At 42.3% G+C, this 12968-nt stretch overlaps 1 protein-coding gene across 5 annotated transcripts in view; it reads left to right on the top strand.

Moving 5' to 3' along the window:
- The window catches only part of LOC116853882 (AT-rich interactive domain-containing protein 5B-like), a 239455-nt gene that overhangs the window by 195489 nt on the left and 30998 nt on the right, over nucleotides 1–12968 (top strand). The window lies entirely within an intron of this gene.

Genomic DNA, 12968 nt, shown 5'->3' with positions numbered 1-12968 from the left:
CCGTCGCCTAGCCGTCCGAGCCGATGTGTATGATCAATTTCCCCTGTCTAGTTTTCCTTCTTTTGCTCCCGCGAGATTTTATCCGCGCGATGCCGCGCCGCGTCAACCGCGTTGCCCGTTAGCTTTTTTTATTCATTTCTCCTTTTTTCTTCTCATTTTTGCCCGTTTCACCCTTTTCCAAAATCGCTTCCTCATTTACGGAAGAGGGGATGAAGGGCGATTCGCGGCACGAAAATCGCATTCGGGCGCGAATGTGGAGCCCAAGCGTGTCGTGAACATCTCGACTCGTTGGTGATATCGAAGGTACGCGCATGGAATACGAAATATAGAGTCCATGCGGAAAATTCGGAAACTTAGGAATCCCTCGTTCATATTAGTCGCAGCTTTGCGGAGTTTCCTCCGAAGGTGACCTCGACGGTAGTCCAGCTTGCCTCGCGCAGAGTGAACGCAAGTGTCTTTGGGTAAAACTCGAAGAGCACGGGGGCGTATATTGTGAGATATTAGCCAACTCTCTTTGGCCATCTTCGCGGGATCATATCGGCTAGAATTGACGCGCGTGTCTCGCGGACGCAATCGATATCTCTCGCATCAGTCGTCGCGTCGCGACTTGATGATAGGGGAGCAAGAAAAGCCGCTCGGTGTTACTTATTCGCGGGGGAATATTATGACGCAAACACGTCGTAACATAATTAACGATGGCGTCGAGGGCGACGACGACGACGACGATGACGACGACGACGGTGGCGGCGGTGGTGGTGATGGCGTGCCCTAACCGCGTCGCGTTTTCATCAGACACGACGTGAGGTCAATTATTTAAGGACACGACTAATTGATCGACAGATTCGATCACGAGTCGCGAGTTTGCGTTTTGAACGCTGCGCCGCGAATCACCGGCTCGCAAATATTTAGACGTCCGTTTTTCTCGTGTCGCGCGCCAGTGTACACGCCTCGTATAAATGATGCGCATTTCAAAGGATGCACATTTGGTTTAATTACATGCGCGCGCATGTGGATTTGTTTACTAGACCGCGGTACACGTAGCGGGTATGTACGTTATGTAAATGTTTTGTTGTACAGCAATTAAATGCGTGTAGTATACCATGATATGTATAATATAGTAACGAGATTTTATTTAATTCTCTCTCTCTCTCTCCCTACCTCCCTTCCTCTCGCGCAGAAATTAATCCTCGGTCTAAGTGACGTATCGATCTTTGTATCTCACCGCAGCCGCGAGAGAGATATTTATTATCTCGCTCTGAATATCAATCCGCCCGGCAACGGTATTAATTAGAGACACTAATAGCGCTATCGTATTATCGGCTGATATAATATTGCGATACGCGAGACCAACTGTGTTTATTTGAATGAATTTTCAGTCGCCCGTCGCGGAATTTATTCCGACTGGCAATCGGATAAATCTGACAAGTCGCTTCGCGGCGAGACCGAAGGTTTCGGTTCGCGGCCGAGTGCGCGATTTTCTGCTTGTTTGCGATGGTTTAGCTGTTTCTCTATACGGCGGTGTCGACGATACTTCTGATCTCTTTCCAACGCAGTCGCGGCCAACAATTAACTCGCCGGCACGGAGCCCGAGTTGCACGACTGTTGTTCCACGTCCAATCACGCGGCGCACTGGCGAGTCTCATGGCACATCGGCGCGAGTTAACACCCGTCAAGCGCGCACCATTTGCAGAGGGGGCGATATTCACGAGAGAAAGATGCTCACTTAACGCGGTGGCACTTTGTATAGCCGGTGTCTATTCCGCGCGAACGAGCTCTTTAACGAGTCGCGCTGCAACACGCGGCCGTAACAATTCCTGAACTCCCTAAGTCTCACTATCCCCCTTCCGACCGCCGAATCTCGCGCGGTTCCCGTCAGCTCTGCGCGACATTAACCCGCTTGCGTTAATCAGATCGCGTTTTAAAGCACCTTCTCGTCGCGTCTTCCCGCGAGAAGCTTGTCTCGTCTCCTCTGCTCTATTCTACCCTCCGTCCGCCTGCCGTTGCGTGATATTACCGCGGCAATAAAACATTAGCAATTTATAGCCGGGTAAAGATCCCTCGCGGATCCTCCCTTTCGTCGCTACGGGGTCCACGGTGGAACCTTTTATGCGAACACGTCTTCGTCATCAATCAACGTCGCGAAGGAATAACTCGGGAGCGTTTGAAAAATGATACCATGCGCGCGCGCGCGTGCGCGCCAGCACCCGCGTTCACTGACAGGCAACTGCCTTACCTACCTTCTCTTTCAGCCGCTCAAAGCAGTAGTCCGTTGACTGATAATGAGGATAGGTCTCTAACAATCGAGCGGCCGTTTAACGCGCAACACAATGAGCCGTTCATTAGCTGTACGCGCGGCGAGATATTTTGGGAAATTCACACGCTCGGCCGCATTCCTCCCCGGCGCATGCGCGCGTGAGAATTAAATTGCATGCGAAAGCACGCGTATCGTCCTCGCAATTGATCCGTTTTCCTTGACGGTGACTTGCGCTTGCGAACCAACACGGCTATCGCGATAAAGATTACGATACACGTTAGAGTTCCTCAAGTCAGAGTTAGGACATCGTCCGCTACTCGCGAGGGAGGGAGGGAGAGAGTGAGTAAGAGAAAAGTTGCGCGGCGTGCTTCGTCATCGCAGTCAAAACTTCTACCTCACTCTTATTGGAGTTTCTCTCTCACTCCCACTCACATTCTTATCCCTAAGAATGGCGGACAGGATGCGAACCAATCAGAAATCATCATACTCTGTCTTAACTTTGACTAGAGGAACTCTAACACACGTTGATATGCGGCGATCTCCACGAAATCACGCGGAGAAACGCGGATAGGCGAGTACACACGGCTGTTTCCGAGGCGATATTTAGATACCAGCAAATATCGTTAAACTTGTAGTGAAGAATCCCGAGATATAATGTTTATACAGACTACTGTGCTCCTTTGATGCTACAAACCGTAACTTATTGCCGTTTACTTCATGTGGAAATTCAAGGAAGAACTTGCTGAGAGCATTTACCCGAATCGAAATTTTGATTCTACATTGACCTGCAAATTTCATTAAATTTGAAAGGTCAATGAAGAATCTCGAGATATACAAGCTATTGGCCTACCTTGATACTGAAGATGGTCGTTTACTGTCGTTTTCTTCATGTAGAACAGCTCGAAGAAGAATTATTTAAGGATGTATGCGTTCAAGAATTATTTAAGAATTTATCGCCCATATTTCTCAAAAATATATAATGAAGATTTTGAAAAAAAAATTACAAGCTAATCAGTAATTAACACAAATAGTTTGACATCGATTCATACTCTCTTAAAATGAATCAGTGAAACATCATTGAAAACAGTGAATATACTGATTTGCAGTTATAAGTGTTCCACTGAAAGTGCTCAGTGCTATACTTATAACTGATATCAGTGACTATTCACTGATTCACTTTAAGAGAGTAGTCTGGCTAAAAAATTCTATTCCAAAAATTCCATTTTAAAATTTTAGCAAACATGATGGTGTCAAGTAACATTTTAATGACGCATTAATGACGTCTTTAACGATTTTCAATGATCGCAAATAGTAGGATAAAATATCTTATTCCATTCTACTATTTGCGAATATTTTTAATTATGCTGTTGTGAAAATATATAATAATGTTATCTATAATAAACAGTGAAAAAGATCATCAAGAAACAATAACAAGAGTCTCAATTTTTATGTATATATATTTTAAATGTTCAAAATAAATGTATATAAAGTTTCATTATATGAGAGATTCAGAAATAAAAGCTTGAAAATTAAAAATAATATAAAGCAAACAAACTATAAGAATGTAATGTTAAAGTTAAAAATATAGTATTAATAATCTGTCTATATGGATAATATATCCTTAATATTCGATATTTCTTTTATTTTTAATTATTTAATATTCGATTAATTAAATTCGATTTTCATATTATTAATACAATTTCATCCTTAGATCGCCGGTCTATGCTCGGAACAGTTGCGATTTGATGATAAAAATTCGAGATTCGATACTCACTTCGATGTTTTCGAACAAATTGATAAAATTTAGAGACACACGACGCGATCGATGCCGTCCCTTCGACGCTGTTACCCACACCCGATGCATTACGCTTCGCGGAGAAAATATCGGAAAAATTACGCGCTCGGTTATACATCGAATGCACATAACCGACACTCGCTCGTTGCCATTCACGATAATCGCCCTGCCTGGCCGGAAAATTTCAAAAAATGCATGTCGTTCGTGCGAATTCCGGAAATATATTAATTGACAAATACACTCGCGCAACTAACGAAATATGACTATATTTGTATAAAAAAACTTATGTAGATAAGCAGATGTAAATTATTTAGTAAGGATTAAGGTGTGGAGATAAATGGGTAAAAGAACAAGGCTCTTAATCTCATCTCTTCCTAATTTTTCTTCTTTTTCCCCCCTCTTTTTTATATTTTTTTTATGGAAGTTTTGATGAGATTTTTAGCTCTTAAAAGAACTGATATGAAGCTGTAAAAACAAAAAATAGTTATGTATCTAATAATGCTGTATATTTCCTAATAGATATCTTAACTTTGAATTCCGTACAATAACAAAGTTAAATAAAAGAGTTAAAAAAAAAGAAACGTTGGCAGATGCAACCAAGGTTTTACTCGCGGATCAAGAAGCATTATTAGACATAAAAATCAGCACTTGCAAAACTTATGTTAGATTCCAAGGCCAGTATTCATAGTTGCAAATTAGTTACAATTTTTTATTGAGAGCATAATTAATTGCAAGTTCGTATTCATGTGGCGTCATTTGGCCATTTGGATCAATGTGTGTTTTTTGTTTGAAAGAATGTAAGAAGTACAAGTACAGATTGACGATTAATCGGAGATCAATGAAGCTATAGAATATATAAAGTCGAATGAGATGACAAACTATGAATGCCGGCTTAAATTTCGACTTGGGTATTTTTCCGTTCTCAGCAAATTCATTAAACGTTAGTTAAAAACGGATACTTTCTATATAATAAATAATTTGACACACCTTGAAAATATATATGAAGTATCGCTGTCCGCGTGTTCCGGTATTCTGCGTCCTCCGTCCTGGCTTCTTGTCCCAGCATCCTGACTACTCCATCGTGGCACTGACACTCGCGTAGACACGACTCAATCGTAGACACATGTGTTAAGTAACGCGATGCCGACGAGACTAATTAAGTGTCTGAAAATGTATGAGGAAACAGTTTAATCGGCCCGGAGGAATAATAGATAACGCAACCAATACAAGTAGTTCGTTGTGTGCGCGTCGCTCGTCGGCCCAGAACTGAATGGAAATACATGGAAAAGTTCGCGAGACACAAAGGTAAATTTGATCGCCTTGAAGGTCTCGAATATTTTGCCTACGTAGAGGAACAATAGACGACGCACACGTAGAGTCCGTTGCTCGTCGGTTCGAAACTGAATGGAAACATCTGGAAAAATCCGCGAGACACAAAAGTAAGTTTGACTGAAGGTCCCGAATGTTTTGATGGTATGGTCGCTGAACGTTCATTGATGAGCGACAGCTGTTGGTGATGGGATGGGTGGTTTACATTTCTTGCGAACTATTCTAGTACCCTCGTGCGTCGCATGCTTTTTTTGATAGCCAAGCGTTACATTAGACACAGCGAAAAATATGATTAGTGCTTAAGAAAAATGAAATGAAAAGAAATCAATAATAAAAACAGATAAAAGACAAAACAGGAAGCATGATAGGTAAGATGAGTCGACTTTGGTCTAAAAAGTGTAATGTAAGTTATACACGTGTGTGATCTTATGTTTTTTGAATCGCTGAATACGATACAACCCAAGTCAAAATTTAGAAACTGCTGTAGTCTCGAGAATGCCAATGTCATCTTTTAATGCTCTCTGTACCATCCAACACATTGGTGCATAGTTGGACAAATAAAAAAGATCATGTAAAATGAGTCCATTTTGCTCTAAAGAGTGTAATTTTGTTCTAATTATTTAATTATTTATATTATAGTTTCGGATTCCATAATTTTCCTCACTGAAAATTAAAAAATGCATAAAAAAATCAATATAATATAAAAATTTAATCAATTTTTATTCAAAGAAACTTCTCTCTCACTCTCTAGGGTTGTAATTTTTTGTATATAAAATAGAAATACGATAGTAATTTTTGTAAAATAAAAATACGATAGTAATTTTTGTACATAAAATAGAAGTCCCTTTACAAAAAGAGTTCCTTCTTTAGTAGTCAGAGTGTTATGGAAGTGCAGCATTAGCCATTTTAACATCCTGGAAACTACACAATGTATGCAGATGTATGCACATTTGAGAGAGAGAGAGAGAGAGAGAGAGAGAGAGAGAGAGAGAGAGAGAGTGAGAGTGAGAGAGAGAGAGAGAGAGAGAGTGAGAGAGAGAAGTTTCTTTGAATAAAAATTGATTAAATTTTTATATTATATTGATTTTTTATGCATTTTTTAATTTTCAGTGAGAAAAATTATGGAACCCGAAACTATAATATAAATAATTAAATAATTAGAATAAATTACACTCTTCAGACCAAAATGGACTCATTTTACATGATCTTTTTTATTTGTCCAACACTGTGCACCAATGTGTTGGATGGTACAGAAAGCATTAAAAGATGACATTGGCATTCTCGAGACTACAGCAGTTTCTAAATTTCGACTTGAGTTGTTATCTCTCCGGTATAATCGCGAAGCGTGATTCTGCGACTCTTGACGAGGAACTCACCGTGCGCGCTTATCGTGAGCGATTCTTCGCGCACTTTTGAATATGCGACGCGATATAGGACGTTGCGGAATTACTGACGTTAACTCGTACAATCGTGATATCGTCGAGTCCAATTTTGAGTAATTGCATTAGTAAATTAAGATCAAACTCGGCGATACCGGCGCAACCTGTGTTACCCGTCTAATTCGAGGACTGGTTTGTGTAACAACTCGTTACGGATCGTATCACGTTCCGCCGGTATTCCCGGCTCGATAAAACTGCGCTGCGAAAATGTGGCGAAGGCGGAGCGGAAGGGGTCGCGACAGCGACTTTAATGCGAATTTGCGACCCTTTTTGCCACGCTTTGTACGGCATAAGGGGGACCACGACGGCGCAGGAATTGTCCAAGGTGTGCTCAAAGAGGGTTGGCGAAGTGACTGGGGTGAAAGGGAGGAGAGTCAGACCAGAATTTGCTTATTACTTTCACGTCGCTACAAAGGACTAGACGCGATTTTCCGCCTTATTTAGGTAAAATATTTTCTTCTTCGCGCTTGCGGCTGACGCGTTATTAAATGAAATTTTCCCGCGTTTCGCATTTCTGCGAGTGTACACGCGAAATGTTTGCTTACGTATACCCGTTCCAAATCAACAACACGTATACGGAGCGCCTTAATCCCTAATTAACCCGTAATTTCCGATATTTCATCTAAATTGGGGAAATGTGGATTTAGCAAATGCAGAATCTCAGATTAGAGAGGTCAACGGCCAAGTCCTTACGCGACCTACACTCGGAATTTTTCGAAAAGTTTCACTCAAAAAGTCTCTCACTCTCCAAAAGTCGTCAAGTGAATATTTTCACTCGAGATGGAAAAGCGAAACCGACGTCACATTTTCGCTCTAATCGATCGCAAATATTCGCTCACGCGGAGTCGGAATTCACTCTAAGTTTGAACGAAGCATTCACTCTTGCGATTTCGAGCGGCAACAGTATTCTCACTATCGCCTCGTCTGAAAATACTCGCCACTTTTCACACGTTTTGAGCGAGACCGCGCTCCAAGAAGCTCAGAGAGTGATTATCCTCGCGCACACGTCGCGAGCTTAACGACAATGATCGATGCGACTGTCCGGCCATCGCGAATTCAATGCACTTGGCGGTTTTACGACCGCGCGATCCATTTTCTCCCCGACTGTATCGCCCGGACAAGTCACTCGCAACACGCCGACGGAGAACCGCTGCTACGAGTCACGGTGCAGGAATAGCAGCGCGCCGATGTTGCATGACTGCGTTATGCATGTAGTCTATTATGTTTGAGACTTATAGAATAGCTCTCAGCTTGGTACGGCACATAAAGGTCCGGTCACTACACCATCGTCGCGGCATCGGCCGCGAGAACTCCCCGCCGCATCTTCTATCCTGCCTCGTAGTCCGAGGCAGGCACACAAGTAAGGCCAATATCCCGATTGGGCATTAGCCTCATTAATTCCTACGCTCATTAACCGCCTTCTAATTGGCGTCCGGCGGAACGCGTTCGCCGATCGTGCGCGGGCGCGGAAACTTTATTCGCGCGAGGCCACGCGATCCCTCAAGAGTATCACCGTTGCGGACGCGTTTTCGCGCGTCCGGAATAGTTTCTCCCCAATTAGACTGCGAGTAATAAAAGTAACGCGCGCGGCGATTGTGTCAGCCACCGTATCTCACTTCGCATCGCTCCCCTCGACGCAATCTCTCCTCCTACGCTCGTTCGTTCCACTTTTTCGACTTAACTACTTTTTCGAAAGCGAGTCTGCACGCGGCAACGAGATCGCGTGCGCGTGTGTCTTATCATTACTCTCTTAAAATGAATCAATGAACAGTCACTGACATCAGTTATAAGTATAGCACTGAGCAGTTTCAGTGCTATACTTATAACTGCAAATCAATGTATATTTACTGCTTTCAATGTCTCACTGAAGAGAATAAGGTTGCCAGATGTTTTTCTTTGGGAAGAATTGTCCTTTTTTTAACAAAAATTTTCACATTCTACCGAAAAACATCCTTCTCTATTTATATCGCGGGAGAATTTTTTTTATTCGTCAAATGTGCTGCTGTACGAATTTGTGTACTATAGACTTCGCAGCGAAATCTCACCTGCACTGCTCAAGATCAATAAGATGGCGCAATAAAACGGGAATGTTCCTACTGAAAATCAGCGAATACTTTCTAACCGTCAGTGAAATCCTTCTTTTACTGATTTACTTTGAGCGAGCGTAGAGACATGTAACATAAAACATGAAAATATTCTAAATAAAATACATAGAAAGAAAAATATATAGTAACATGAAAAGTAAAATAGCTCCAACATACTGACAGATTGGCACATAGAGAAAGAAGATGCGCAATCAAGACAGCGAGAGAGCGCAAGGTCGGGAGATGATAGATTGATCGATGCTGAATATAAAACACTGAATCGAACTTGTATCTTACATCGCCGCAAATTCGTTTTGAAATATTCCTTGACAGCTGACCACGAATAGCACACGGGAAATAAAAATACGTGACATATATAGATTCCAAAATCGCTGTTCAGCGAAGTGTCGAAGTAAAGAAATATTGAAAGCTGACGTTCACAAAGATGTATGTTGACTACTGCAGATGTACAGAAGATTGCGTATATGTTTAGCCATTCCTTAGCTATGTGCGTGTGTATCCTAATCGAGAATTACTAAAAATTTTCGACTTAACTATTCGTTTTTAGATAGTCAAAGGTCGTAACTGTTGGTTATTTCAAGAAACAGTGTCAAGTAGCTGTGACACTTGGACAGCTTGATGTTTTGTTTGCGCTTGTAATTGCGATTATCCGTTCACGTATTACGCGGAATCGTGACATTATTACTGGTAACATAATCATAAAATATGGATAACGATAAGAGCACTACGCTCGCTATCTTACAGCTCCTGAAGAGACACAATTTAGAGGTAAGTACTGCAATATTCTCCGCATTCAAGAGGCTACATAACCTGTTTGAGAAATATAACAAATATATTCTATAACAAATATATTTCTATAACAATATTTAATCAAATATAACAAATATATATCAAATATATCAAATATATCAAATATATCAAATATATCAAATATTTAATCAAATATATCAAATATAACAAATATTTTCTATAACAAATATATTTTTATAATTAAATATTATTTATCTGTAAGTTTATCTTTAAGTTTATCTGTTTAATTTGTAAGTATATTTAATGTAATAAATATCAAATGTAGATTAATAGGACTCATTTCTTCGAATAATCGACAATTACGACTCTTGACTACGTAGAAACGAATAGGTTGAAAATTTTTAATGATTCTCAATTAGGAGGCTAGGATCCTTTTCAACATAGCTAGAGAATGGTTAGACAATTCGTATATGCAATTCGCTGTACTCTCCTCTCTCTTCTCCCCGGCAATCTTTTCGCTCGTCAAAACTTTTGGCCGTCTTTCCTTGTTTCAACTCACAAATCTGGCAATCCTACTTATCACCGCTTCATTAGCGGCGTTTCCGCGGGCGATTAATGATCGGGCTGCGCCCGCCGATTCCGCCTTTCGCGGAATCCGAGCCGAGGGCAACACAAAGTACTTCTCACGCGGTCCGCTGCGCTTTTCCGCGCAGCGGCGTGCCCGCCGAACCATTTTTAATTGCCTCGAAGAGATCAGGACGAGACATCCTGGCATTACGCCGTTTCCGTTTGCTCACAATGGAGTGATTATCGCGCGTATACACGGGTGAAAAGGGACGAGTTACGGTAACGACGTCGCCGCGGCCATTGTGCGCTGGCCGGCGCGCGGAGATTTTTAATTTAAATAAGCGGCATAATCGCGCGTCCTCTACCCGCGAAAAAAGGAAGAAAGGGTCGCCCCGTCGTCCTTTCGCGTTCGCGCCGTTCGTTCGCCCGCTGTCTCCCAGTTCCTCACATTTTTTATGCGACAATACCCCGTGGCTGGCGCGCGCTACTCTACGCTGCAAGGCGCTAAATAATTCGTCCCGCTAAAGAGACTTAAAATTACTTACTCAGACGAGGCTGAAAGTCGGCCGCGGACGATAAGACCGGGGACACACAGAAAAACTGAAGCAGTAAGACGTAAGCAAATTGACACACGGTCATTCTGTCGCTGATTCTTGGACCGTACGAAAAATCATTGACTGTGATTGGCGTATTTGCTTACTGCTTACGTTTTACTGCTTCAGTTTTTCTGTGTATCTCCGGCCTAATGCGCGCCGTGTATTTCTGCCGCGTGGATTTTTCGCACGGGAACCGATACACGTGGTGCATCTTATCTTATCGCGCGCGCGCGACTGTGATTTCTCTGGCGCTGTGTTTAAACAATCTCCCGCGCAGGGATTGGTACGTGCAAGACACTCTGCGTTGCCGCGACGCTTTCGTTCGTACACACTTTCATAAATATTCATAGGCTGAATAATTGCTAAGACAATTCGACGTCATCGTAGGTGAGGTATCCTACCGCGTATGCTCGTCCTCTCTCGCGTCATTTACATAATTCTCCATTTAACAATGATTATCAGCGAATACGGCGGACGATGTCTATCTCGTGTCTCGCGTCGAATTTCAATTTATCTCGAACGAGACGCGCGCGATAACTGCCGATTCCTCCGTCGCGATTCGGCACGCGCTCGATAACGAGTGTACGTATTCGGACGTGAAATTACCGTATGATAATGACAAACGCGCTCCTTCCCTCGTGTGATTTCATCATATTTTCGCATCGCGCTCTCTCGCTCTCTTGATTGCGAGTCTCCTTTCTCTGTGTGCCAATCTGTCAGACACGCTGGAACTATTACTTTTCGTGTTGCTATATATTTTTCCGTTTCTTTATTCCCTTTTCGAGTGTTTCTTTCTGTATTTTCTTCTTTCTATGTATCTCATTTAGAAGATTTTCATATTTTATGTTGCGCGTCTCTACGCTCGCTTATGAATGAATCAGTAAAAATATTTCTGGTCGAATCAGTAAAAGGAGCATTTCACCGACAATCAGAAAGTATTCGCTGATTTTCAGTGGCAATACTTCCATTCTGCTGCGCTATCTTGTATCTCACTGATCTTGACCGGTGCAAGTGAAATTTCGCTGCGAAATCTGTAGTACGTAAGTTCGTTGTACGTGGTACGCCAGATTCAACTTTCCGCGTTTGTGCGACGGAATTAACGGCTTTCATACGATTCGTATACAATGACACTCTCTGTGTTTGCAAAGTGAATCAGTAATAGAAAGGCGCCGCTATGAACTTGATACTTTCAGCGAGATCCTATTGGTTGCAATGCTATATTTACAATTGAACCATCATTTATGAGTACAGCATTTTAGTGAAGTATTCTCAGTGACTGTACTTTAGGGAATGCTCATAATCACATTAAATAATTATTTCTATTGGTTAATTATAATTTTATGTAATATAATTAAAACACTCGAAGGGCTTTATTTCACAGTGCTGAATAAATTCTCTCTCTCTCTCTCTCTCTCTCTCTCGATTATCTGCGTGTTCTAAGAAATGAAACGCTCTCAGTGGCCGCGATTCTTTTCGCATCATACCCCACCATATATAATATCGTTTATTAAAATATTCCCGGTGCCTTCGCGGAAAGAAAATGGAAGAGCACGCACGCGTCTCTCCGAAAAACCTGTTTTACCCACGGCCTTACAATGTCGAGATTACTAGCGGCGGTGAGAGATGAATTCCGCGATCATCGGCGAAACGACTCGATGCGACCGCACTCGATAAGTTACGTACCGGTTTGTACTAACCCCGCGTAAAGCTTCGTTAGTGCCGTACGCGAGTATCGTCGTTTTCTAAAAAGTAATGAAACGACGCTGTACGAGAGAGAGAGAGAAAGACAGAAAGAAATAGAGAGAGAGAGAGAGCGAGAATTTCGCAGCGCTGAAAATAATCCGAAAGTCGCGTTTTAAGGACGCCAAGCGCGAATCACCGTGCTTCCGCGCGCGCGCATACATTTGTACTTGAAACAGAGTCTTGAAAGAACGTGATGGTAACGACTGCCATAAAAGAATATGATCAATCGGATGCACGAATCATCTTGACCTTGCGTGAGCACTCTCCTCCCTCCCGGTGAATTCGTGCATGTATGATACAAGTACACATGGTAATTGTGTGCGCGTCGACCGCGACACACTCGTCTCTCTCTCTCTCTCTCTCTCTCTCTCTCTCTCTCTCTCTCTCTCT

This window comes from Odontomachus brunneus, unplaced genomic scaffold (genome assembly GCF_010583005.1).
Source record: "Odontomachus brunneus isolate Ranch 3 - 2012 unplaced genomic scaffold, Obru_v1 Obru_scaffold_007, whole genome shotgun sequence".
NCBI lineage: Eukaryota > Metazoa > Arthropoda > Insecta > Hymenoptera > Formicidae > Odontomachus > Odontomachus brunneus.
The sequence above is the reverse complement of the archived record's forward strand: the minus strand, read 5'-3'. Positions and strand labels throughout refer to the sequence as shown.